Source organism: Bos mutus, chromosome 15, assembly GCF_027580195.1.
Source record: "Bos mutus isolate GX-2022 chromosome 15, NWIPB_WYAK_1.1, whole genome shotgun sequence".
NCBI lineage: Eukaryota > Metazoa > Chordata > Mammalia > Artiodactyla > Bovidae > Bos > Bos mutus.
The window spans coordinates 78297718-78310120 of NC_091631.1; the positions used below are offsets into that span (position 1 = coordinate 78297718).

A 12403-nucleotide genomic window follows, 5' to 3' on the forward strand; every position below is an offset into this window, starting at 1 on the left:
GCCACCTCATGCGAAGAGTTGACTCAATGGAAAAGACTCTGATGCTGGGAGGAATTGGGGGCAGGAGGAGAAGGGGACGACAGAGGATGAGATGGCTGGATGGCATCACTGACTCGATGGACGTGTCTGAGTGAACTCCGGGAGTTGGTGATGGACAAGGAGGCCTGGCGTGCTGCAATTCATGGGGTCGCAAAGAGTCAGACACAACTGAGCGACTGATCTGATCTGATCTGATAGTCATCAAGAGTATGGTACCAGCACAACAACAGAAATACAAACCAATAGGACAAGAAAGAAAGCGCAGAGACAAACCCACATACCTATGGGCACCTTATTTTTGACAAAGGAGACTATACAATGGAGAAAAGACAACCTCTTCAATAAGCAGTGCTGGGAAAAGTGGACAGCCACATGTAAAAGAATGAAAAGAACACTTTCTACCACCATACACAAAAATAAACTTGAAATGGATTAAAGACTCAAATGTTAGGCTAGCAACTTATAAAGCTCTTAGAGGAAAACATAGGTAGAACAGTCTTTGACATAAGATCCTCCTTGACCCACCTCTTAAAGTAAGGGAAACAAAAACAAAAATAAATAGGACCGCATGAATGCTCGGTGGCATCAGTGTGGCTGATTCTTTGCGACCCTATGGGCTGTAGCCCACTAGAATATTCTGTCCATGGGATTCTCCCGGCAAGAATGCTGGAGTGGGTTGCCATTTCTTCCTCAAATTGATCTTCCTGACCCAGAGATCGAACTCATGACTCTTGCCACCTCCTGCAGAGTCTTTTTTTTTTTAATATAAATGTATTCATTTTAACTGGAGGCTAATTACTTTACAGTATTGTAGTGGTTTTGCCGTGTATCGACATGAATCAGCCATGGGTGTACATGTGTTCCTGATCCTGAACCCCCCTCCCACCTCCCTCCCCATCCTATCCCTGCTGGTCATCCTAACACTGAGCCACCAGAGAAGCCCCAAATGGGACCTAATTAAACTATAAAGCTTTTGCAAGGCAAGGAAACAATATACAAGAGTAAAAGACAACACTCAGAATGGGAGAAAATATTTGCAAATGTAGCAACTGACAAAGGATTATTCTCCAAAATGTATAAGCAGTTCATAAATCTCAATATCAGAAAAACAAATAGCCCAATCAAAAAATGAGCAGAAGACCTAAACAGACATTTCTCCAAAGACATACAGATGGCCAATAAACACATGAAAAGATGTTCAACAATGCTTATTATCAGAGAAACGCAAATCAAAACTACAATGAGGTATCACCTTACACAGGTGACAATGGCCATCATCAAAAAACCTACAAACGATAAATGCTGGAGTGGAAGCTGAGAAAGGGAACCCTCCTGCACTGTTGATGGGATGTAAAGTGGTATAGCCACTATGGAGAGCAGTATGGAAATTTCTTCAAAAACTAGCAATACAAATACCATATGACCCAGCAATCTCAATACTGAGCATATACCCTTATGGCTTTTAAAAAACCACAATTCAAAAAGACACATGCACCCTAATGTTCACTACAGCACTTGTTTACAATGGCCAAGACACGGAAATCAATCTAGATGTCCATCAACAAATGAATGGATAAACTGTAGTACATATATACTATGGAATGAGTGAGTGAGTGAAAGTTGCTCAGTCGGGTCCGACTCTTTGTGACCCCATGGACTATACAGTCCATGGAATTCTCCAGGCCAGAACACTGGAGTGGGTAGCCATTCCCTTCTCCAGGGGATTTTTCCAACCCAGGGATCGAACCCAGGTCTCCTGCATTGCAGGCTGAATCATTACCAGCTGAGCCACCAGGGAAGCCCAAACTCAGCCATAAAAAGAAAGGAATTTGAGTTAGTAGTAAGTAGTGAGGTGGATAAAGGCATGTTACACAGAGTGATGTAAGTCATAGAAAAACAAAAATTGTACATTAAAATATACATATGAAAAAAAAATACATATGGAATCTAGGAAATAGTACTGATGAACCTATTTACGGAGAATAAATGCCAACCCCGACATTGAGAATGGTCTGTGGACACAGTGGGGGAAGGAAAATGTAGGACAAATTGAGAAAGTAGCATTGACATATATACACTATCATGAGTGAAAAAGGTAATTAGCAGGAAACTGCTGTAAAACACAGGGAGCCCAGCCTGGTGCTCTGTGACAACCAGAGGGGTGGAATATGGGGGTGTAGGGGGTGTGAAGGAGGCTTATGAGGGAGGGGATATATATCTAATTATGATGTATCATGTTGATGTATGGCAGAGACCACCACAACATTGTAAAGCAATTATCCTCCAATTATAAAACAGCATTCTTATTTCTACTGATACAAAGATAGTCACTAAATGCAAACTTTACTATAAATTTTCAAGTATTCTCAAATATATTAGGATCATATACAGCTAGTCACTTTTATCAAAGATAAAAGCCCACCATCCATGTACTCTACACAGGATAAATCCAAGAAGCTGAAACTTTCTATTCTTAAGTTTGGTTTGTGTAAGTCTCTAATAATACAAGGCTCCCCTGGTAGCTCAGGGGGTAAAAGAAAGTAAAAGCTGCTCAGTCGTATCTGACTCTGCAACCTCATGGACTATACAGTCCATGGAATTCTCCAGGCCAGCATACTGGAGTGGGTTGCCATGCCCTCCTCCAGGGCATCTTCCCAACCCAGGTCTCCCACAATGCAGGCGGATTCTTTAACCAACTGAGCCACCAGGGAAGCCTGAATCCACCTGCAATGCGGGAGACCTGGGTTCAGTCCCTGGGTTGGGAGGATCCCCTGGAGAAGGGAACAGTTACCCCTCGAGTATTCTGGCCTGGAGAATTCCATGGACAGAGGAGAATGGTGGGCTACAGTCCATGGGATCACAAAGAGTCGGACATGACTGAGTGACTTTTACTTTCACTCCTAATATTAAGTGTATTTTGCAAATGGCAAACAACCTGGGATTGAGAGGTGAAGGAATAGGGTCCCAGATGATCCATCACTGACTAGTGACCCCTACTGACGCTCTTTAAGGCTCTGGCTTCCTTAACTGCAAAGTGGACACATTAAATTACATTGTACTGCAGTGCTGCTTAAATGACATTAATATTAATGTTGTCAAGTGGTATATAAATATTAATGGTCAAAATCAATAATAATGTATACTTAGCAATAAACATTATTAAATGTTAAACAATTCTTAAATCTGGATAAAAGATTTGTAGGCAATTCTTTTTTTCCAAAATATTCTATAAGTTCAATATCATATTTCACTAATTTTAAGACACAATTTTTCATACTTAACGCATCTGAAATTGATAGAAATGTATCTAATAACCACTTTAAACAGCAGTCATAAGATACGTGTTATTACATGTGTTATGTGCATCAAAATGTGAAAGATGTGTATCAGTCTTGGAAGAAAACCCTGAAGATAAAAATGGACACTGACTTTGTTTAAAAAATCATACATCACTAATGCTCCTGATAACAGAGAACAATGTATATAGAAAAACATGGACATTCCAACTTTAAGTTGAAGGTGAACAGAAGAGTTAGGCTCTGAATGTGAGTATCTCAGCAAATTAATTTTGCTTACTTTTTAAAATGTGTGTACAAGGTTGATACGATTATTTTTAAAAGGGCTTGCCATGAGAATGAAAATTTCCAAGTCATAAAAAGCTGTGTCACAGTTAAATGGCATTTTTCTCTTCACCTTCCTGCTGAAAACACTGAATCAATTTTCAAAATTTCACTTGTTTTTTTTTCCTTTAATGTCTTCCATTATAATTTGATTTAAAAAAATTTAGTCACTAAAAGTACAGGCACCAAGCCTAATAACCAAGCTTTTGATATTAAGTAACAACAAAGGAACATATGCAAATTGATAGAAGAATATTAAACTAAAGCTGTGTTATGACTGATGCAGGCTCTGATTTCTTTAAGTCTCCCATTGATAGAAGTTTAGTCACTGACATTTCTAGCTATTCTATTTCAATATTTATTACAGAGTGCTAACTATATGCCAGGTAGTGAATTACACACTACAGATAGCAAGGAGAATAAAGGCAGACATGATCACTGCTTTCCTGATGTTTAGTATATAGAAAAGAAGACTGACAAATTATAAATTATAATACATTCTGTGAAGAAACAACTGGAAAAAGAAAATAAAAATGAACAGTGGATGGTATTCAATTGCAGATAATGCAATGGTAACAGCGAAAACTTACAAAACTTACATAACCTTACTCTGTGCCAGACTCTGTAACTACATCTTTACCTACTCTTTAATCTCCAAAACAACTACCATAAAATAGATACTACTATTATCTCTATTTTATAGACCCAGGGAATATGAGACTTAATATACCTGAAATTGATATATATCTTATAATCACTTCTGGGCAGAAGTCATGATATATTTGTCATTACCTATGTATGTGAAATAAAATGTGAAAAATGGTTTAACAGTGTCTTGAAACAAAATCTTGAAAATAATAATGGATAGCAAGTAAGCAGTGAGATAGGCTATAAACCCAGAAAGTTTGGCTCCAGAGAACATGCTTTCAATCCACTATAATTTCAGGGAGAGCCTTCCTGAACTGGTTTCATAAGTTAACACCTGAAAGATGAGAAGGTAAGGGGTGGTGAGAGAAATTATGTATTAAGCCCTAAAGTGGGAAAGGGTCATTCAGTTTTAGAATATGACCTAAGGCCAGCATTGTTGGAGTGTAGTTAATGACAGCAAGAATGTTGGAGAGACAGGCCTACAGAAGGCTGGTGCTACCTCGTGCAGGATCTTGTAAGACGCAAGGAACTGGAATTTTATTCTAAGCGCAGCTGGATTTCAGTTATGTCACTCAGTTGTGTCTGACTCATTCCAACTGCATGGACTGCAGCACGCCAGACCTCCCTGTCCATCACCAACTCCCGGACCTTACTCAAACCCATGTCCATTGAGTTGGTGATGCCATCCAACCATCTCATCCTCTGTTGTCCCCTTATTCTCCTGCCTTCAATATTTCCCAGCATCAGGTTCTTTTCAAATGAGTCAGCTCTTCGCATCAGAAGGCCAAAGTACGGGAGTTTCAGCTTCAAAATCAGTCCTTCCAATGAACACTCAGGACTGATCTCCTTTAGGATAGACTGGTTGGACTCCTTGAAGTCCAAGGGACTCTCAAGAGTCTTCTACAAACCACAGTTCAAAAGCATCAGTTCTTCAGCCCTCAGCTTTCTTTATAGTTCAACTCTCACATCCATACATCACTACTGGAAAAACCATAGCCTTGACTAGACAGACCTTTGATGGCAAAGTAATGTCTCTGCTTTTGAATATGCTGTCTAGGCTGGTCAGAGCTTTTCTTCCAAGGAGCAAGCATCTTTTCATTTCATGGCTGCAGTCACCATCTGCAGTGATTTTTGGAGCCCAAAAAAATAAAGTCTGCCACTGTTTCCCCATCTATTTTCCATGAACTGTTGGGACGTGATGCCATGATCTTAGTTTTCTGAATGTTGAGCTTTAAGCCAACTTTTTCACTCTCCTCTTTCACTTTCATCAAGAGGCTCTTTAGCTCTTCTTTGCTTTCTGCCATAAGGGTGGTGTCATTTGTAAACCTGAGATTATTGAGGTTATTGAGATTTCTCTCGGCAATCTTGATTCCAGCTTGTGCTTCATCCAGCCTAGCGTTTCTCATGATGTACTCTGCATCAAGTTAAATAAGCAGGATGACAATATACAGCCTTGATGTACTCCTTTCCCTATTTGGAATCAGTTTGTTGTTCTATGTCCAGTTCTAACTGTTGCTTCCTGACCTGCATATAGGTTTCTCAAGAGGCAGGTCAGGTGCTCTGGTATTCCCATCTCTTGAAGAATTTTTCAGTTTGTTGTGATCCACAGTGAACAGCTTTGGCATAGTCAATAAAGCAGAAATAGATGCTTTTCTGGAACTCTCTTGCTTTTTCAATGATCCAGCAGATGTTGGCAATTTGATTTCTGGTTCCTCTGTCTTTTCTAAATCCAGCTTGAACATCTGGAAGTTCACGGTTTACGTATTGTTGAAGCCTGGCTTGGAGAATTTTGAGCATTACTTTACTAGCATGTGAGATGAGTGCAATTGTGTGGTAGTCTGAGCATTCTTTGGCATTGCCTTTCTTTGGGATTGGAACGAAAACTGACCTTTTCCAGTCCTGTGGCCACTGCTCAGTTTTCCAAATTTGCTGGCATATTGAGTGCAGCACTTTCACAGCATCATCTTTCAGGATTTGAAATAGCTCAAATGGAATTCCATCACCTCCACTAGCTTTGTTCATAGTGATGCTTCCTAAGGCCCACTTGACTTCACATTCCAGGATGTCTGGCTCTAGGTGAGTGATCACACCATTGTGATTATCTGGGTTGTGAAGATCATTTTTGTATAGTTCTTCTGTGTATTCTTGCCACCTCTTCTTAGTATCTTCTGCTTCTGTTAGGTCCATACCATTACTGTCCTTTATTGAGCCCATCTTTGCATGAAATGTTCCTTTGGTATTTCTAATTTTCTTGAAGAGATCTCTAGTCTTTCCCCTTCTATTGTTTTCCTCTATTTCTTTGCACTGATCACCGAGGAAGGCTTTCTTATCTCTCCTTGCTATTCTTTGGAACTCTGTATTCAAATGGGTATATCTTTCCTTTTCTCCTCTGCTTTTCGCTTCCCTTCTTTCCACAGCTATTTGTAAGACCTCCTCAGACAGCCATTTTGCTTTTTTGCATTTATTTTTCTTAGGGATGGTCTTGATCCCTCTCTCCTGTACAGTGTCATGAACGTCCATCCATAGTTCATCAGGTACTCTGTCTGTCATATCTAGTCCCTTAAATATACTTATCACTGCCACTGTATAGTCGTAAGGGATTTAATTTAGGTCATACCTGAATGGTCCAGTGGTTTTCCCTACTTTCTTCAATTTAAGTCTGAATTTGGCAATAAGGTGTTCATGATCTGAGCCACAGTCAGCTCCCGGTCTTGTTTTTGCTGACTGTATAGAGCTTCTCCATCTTTGGCTGCAAAGAATATAATTAATCTGATTTTGGTGTTGGCCATCTGCTGATGTCCATGTTAGGGTCTTCTCTTGTGCTGTTGGAAGAAGGTGTTTGCTATGACCAGTGCATTCTCTTGTCAAAACTCTATTAGCCTTGGTCCTGCTTCATTCCATATTCCAAGGCCAAATTTGCCTGTTACTTCGGGTGTTTCTTGACTTCCTACTGGATTTATGGAAAACTGAACTAGATAGGGACATAATCCGATTTATTTTTTTAAAATAATCCATCTGGCTGATGTGTAAAGAATGAATTGAAAGAAGTTAAGATAAATAGAGTCTAAATTTTCATTTATTCAACAAATATTAGAATATTTATGAAGTAACTATTATTGTAGTAAGCACTATTCCAGAGATTGGACACAGAGTCAAAAACATTAGAGACAAGGTCCTCCACTGTGGAGTACACTTCTGAGTGGTGAACACACATACAAACTCATACATTCACAATTTCTCCCACTCTACTGAACATTTTCTATCAGTATACAAGTTTTACTATCTCCCATCTTTAAACAAACATCAAACAAAAATCTATCATTTGACCTTGCACTCTCTGCTAGCTATCATCCTATTCTTTTATTCCCAGAAAAAATTCTTTAAAGAATTGTCTGCAGTAACTTTGCAACCAGTTATTATCTCAATCCACTACAATCAGGTTCTTCTCTTTCACTCTATTAACATTGTTCCTGTCACTGAACCAAAAATTTTTTTAAATTTGTATGGAAAACAAAAGACCCAAAAGAGCCAAAACAATCTTAAGAAAGAAGAATGGAGCTGGAGGAATCATGCTCCCTGACTTCAGCCTATACAAAGCTAGAATAATCAAAACAGTATTGTACTGGTACAAACACACACACAGATCAATGCAAAAGGTCAGAAAGCCCAGAAATAAACCCACACACTTATAGTCAATCAATTACAACACAACAGAGAAGATGGTCTCTTCAATAAGAGCTGCTGAGAATAGTGGACAGCTACAGGTAAAAGAATAAAATTAGAATATTCTTTAACACATATACAGATAAAAAAAAAAAAAAAACTCAAAATGGATTAAAGATCTAAATGCAAAACCCAATATTATAAAACTCCTAGAGGAAAACAAACTCTTTGACATAAATCCCAGCAACATTTTTGTATCTCTCCCCTAGAATTGGAAACAAAAGCAAATATAAACAAATAGGATCTAATTAAACTTAAAATCTATTGCACAGAAAAAGAAATAATAAACAAAACAAAAAGACAACCTTCAGAATGGGAGAAAATATTTGCAAACAGTACAATCAACAAAGTCTTAATTTCTAAAATATACAAACAGCTTATACAACACAATATCAAAATCAACAACCTAATCATAAAATAGACAGAAGACCTAAACAGACATTTCTCCAAAGAAGACACACAGATGGCCAACAGGCACATAATAAGATGCTCAACATCATTTATTATAAGGAAAATGCAAATTAAAACTACAATGAGGTACCACCTTACATGAGTCAGGATGACCATCATCAAAAAAACCTACAAATAAATGCTACAGAGCATGTGGAGAAAAGGGAACTCTCCTACACTACTGGTAGCAATATAAACTGGTTCAGCCACTATGGAGAACAGTATGAAGGCTTCTTAAAAACAAAACGAAATTACCACATGATCAAGCAATCCCACATATATTCAAGAAAGAAAAAAAGTCTAATTAGAAAAGATACATGCACCCTATGTTCACAGCAGCACTATTAACAATAGCCAAGACAAGGAAGCAACCTAAATGTCCATCAGCATATGAACGGATAAAGAAGATGTGACAGATATATAAATGCAATAGTACTCAGCCATTTAAAAGAATGAAATAATACCATTTGCAGCAACATGGATGGACCTAGAGATTATCACACTAAGTGAAATAAATCAGACACAGAAAGATAAATATATGATATCACTTATTATGTGGAATCTAAAAAATGATACAATTAAACTGACTTTAAAAACAGAAATAAGCTCACAGACATAGAAAAATAATTGATGGTTACCAAAAGGGAAATAGGGGAAGAGATAAACTGAGACCTGGGAATTAAAGGATACACATTACATATATAAAATAAACAAGGACCTACTGTATAGCATAGGGCACTATATTCAAAGTCTCATTTATATACATATACATATATATATATATAATGTAATCATTTGGCTGTATACTCAAAACATTGTAAGCCACCTATACTTCAATAAAATAAATAAATAATACAAATAAAAATGAATATAAACTGTTCATGTCAATGTCACCACACTCTGAACTTGCAGTCAAATGCTAACTTCTCTCCCCTCATCTTATAACCTCTCAGAGGTGTTCACACTGTTAACTAGTTCCCCCTTCTTTTCTGTGCCACAACACTTTTCAGGTTTCCTCTCTCCTTAGCTTAAATAAAGAGGCCTACAGCACTGTGCTTAAGAGCACAGCCTTATAAACTTAGCTCTGAAGACTGGTTCAGGAGTGCTTGTCATGGAGGACAGACACAGGAAGAGAATGTTTCCCTTTCCTGAACAAGATAGAAAACTAATCAGTATTTCAGGTTAGAAATGACGATGGTTTAGACTAGAGACTAGAAATATATTTTAGCTCTATTTTAGAAATAGAACCAATAGAACTTTGGGACAGATCAGATACAGGAATTAAAGGAATAGGGGAAATCAAGATTTTGCAACAGAATAAAAAACTAATGAACACTACCTAAAAAAAAAAAAAAAAAAAATCACCAAATTTTAGAGATATATTTCACTTGATACTTTTCTACTAAAACTGATACTTGGGAGAGGTTATGTTATTTACCCAAAGTCACAAAGATAACTGGTGATAGAACTGAAAATAGAACACAAGTCTCTCATAATCCTAAGAAGCCACAGATCAGGATCTGGCAAGACGAATGCTCTCAGAAGCTTTAGTCCTTTTTTTTTCCCTAACCAATGCAGTAAAAAATACTGCAATACATTTTTGGGTTTATTGCATATAATTAGGCAAGCTATTAACTTCACACTTTATATGTCTTTAAGAAAAAAGTAAAAAAAGTAAAGGTAGAATATAAATATCAGTATTGGCTTATGAAGAGTAAAATCTATTAAAAGTTCATCAAAAACATTTGCTGAAGTAAACTATTTGTAAAGGACAAGATACACAGGAAATCCCCCTTGAGCAGTTCACATTCTAATTTGCAAGATAACACACATATAAATAATTCAGGCCAACAGAAGAGATGTCATAAAATAGTACTAGAATAATTGTCAAACGAATTGTATAGACTATATGTGTGTGTGTGTGTGTATATATATATATATATATATTTTTTTATATTTTTTTTTTTTTTTTTTTTTTTTAGTACGCTGTGGTAGTCCTTTAGATTTGAGCTAAGCCTTCAAGGACAAGTAAGAATTTTAAAAGTAGATGGGGTGCCTAGGAAGTGACACTCTCAACTCCGTACCCTGTCCAAATAAATGTTCAATGAATCCTCAAAAAAAAATAAAAAAATAAAAAATAAAAGTAGATGGGGAAGGGGATTACATTAAACAAACCTATAAAGAGTGTCGACTAAGGTAAGGCTCAGGGCTGGGGGTTAGGGAATGGTAAGAGTGAGCTTTCTATACATGTTCCATGGAGACATTCTCTTTGGTATGACATTTGAGACCTGAATGACAAAGAAAAACAAGGAATGTGATGATGGAAGTTGCGGAGAATATTCTGAGAGAACAAGTACAAATAATCACTACATTACCTGCCTACATTAGGCTCTATAGAGTGAATACACAAAGCTTAGTTGAATAGTAAAAGGGTAGACCATAAATTTCTAAATCTGAGTTTAAGTAATCCCATAAATTCTCTTTCTCATCTCAGTTTCTGCATCAGTAAAAATTACTGCATAGAACACGTGAGATAATGAACATATAAGTGGTTTAGAAACATAAATATACCAAAATTGTAAAAGTTCAAATAAACAAGAATGGAAAAGTTTTAATATGATGCTTAGCTACACAACATTAAAAATAGAGAAATTAGTAACAATCATTGCTGGTATGGGTATCAGCACTTCATACTTTACATATCTTTACATTTTCTCTTTCTGTAGTTTTTTGTACATGGTTCATCTTCTTTGCCAGACTGTAAGCAGATAAAGCACCTGACACGTTTTTAGTATTAGCCACACTGATATGTGAAGCGAGTTATTAATTTTAAAGCCCTTTGAGGATTTGTGTTTGCTTGTGTTCAAGATCCCATTTAGTTGAAATGACTGGAGGGGGGCTGATATCACGAAAAGTTAACAGAAATAAATATAAATGAAAATAGAATAGAACCCATTTTAAAAAAGACGGAAGTAAGCCGCAGGTAACTGTTAAGTACTACTGCTGGCCTTTAGTTAATATTCTCTGGCAGCCAAAGGAAGAAGGGAATTGGCTGAATCACACAGCGTGGCATTTAATCTATCTCAAAGATGGGCATTTATATTCATCTACAGATCTCAACTGTTCCCTGGCCCCAAAGCCGCAAGATCTTTGATCACAAACATCTGAGCAAAGGCGCAGAGCAACTATGAAGGGCTCCTGAAACTATTTAACTTGGTTCCGTTGCTTTCAGAGCCAGGACCCGTAATAAGAACGGAACCACCGGCGCCTCAACAACAGAATCCTCACTTTTCTCCCCAGGGCTCCGGCCCGGGCTTGGCAAACGAAGAAACAGCCCCTGGATCCCTTGACGGCCTCTGCACGGCTCCGTGGCTCGCCCGAAGTCTCTCTCGGCTTAAGGCGGGGGCCGTGCCGCTCCAGAAGGAGTGAGGCGGGGTTGGGGGCCGGGGCGGGCATAGGGCCGGAAGGGCCTCGGGGCGCTCAGGCCTCCGGGGTCGGGTGTTGGGGGAGGCAACCCGGGGCCCTGGAAACAACTCCCGAAGCGCCCCGCGGCGCCCTGTGTCACGGAAGCCCCCTCGCCCCGGCTCAAGACGAGCGGCATGGGCGACCGAGGCCAGAGAGCCCTCGGCTTTGCGGACGATGAGGCCGGCCCTGGCCCGGGAACGAGGCGGGCCCCCGACGCTCCCCCGGTGCCCCGCGATCACCCACCTGCACCGCGGTCTCCGAAGTCTCCAGCCCGGCCTCTCCGCTCCCGAGGCCTGGCTGCGATTGGCTCCCGCCACTGTCGCGCTGCCTCTTCTTCAAGTCTGAGCGCCCGCCGGTACGCGCCGCGCCTCCGTCCCGCCCCTCGCGCCCCCGAGGCCCCGCCCCGCGCGCGGTCACGCGCTGCCGCAGAACGCAGAGGACGCAGAGCGCAGAGCAGG

At 39.2% G+C, this 12403-nt stretch overlaps 1 protein-coding gene across 2 annotated transcripts in view; it reads right to left on the reverse strand.

The window, feature by feature from the left end:
• Nucleotides 1–12328, reverse strand: part of KBTBD3 (kelch repeat and BTB domain containing 3) — a 76119-nt gene extending 63791 nt beyond the window's left edge. The window contains exon 1 of one of the 2 annotated variants that reach the window (XM_070384356.1): nt 12189–12328. The gene's annotated coding sequence lies outside the window, so the exon portion shown is untranslated. The other variant, XM_070384358.1, reaches the window with a different exon arrangement.
• Between the last annotated feature and the right edge of the window lie 75 nt (nt 12329–12403).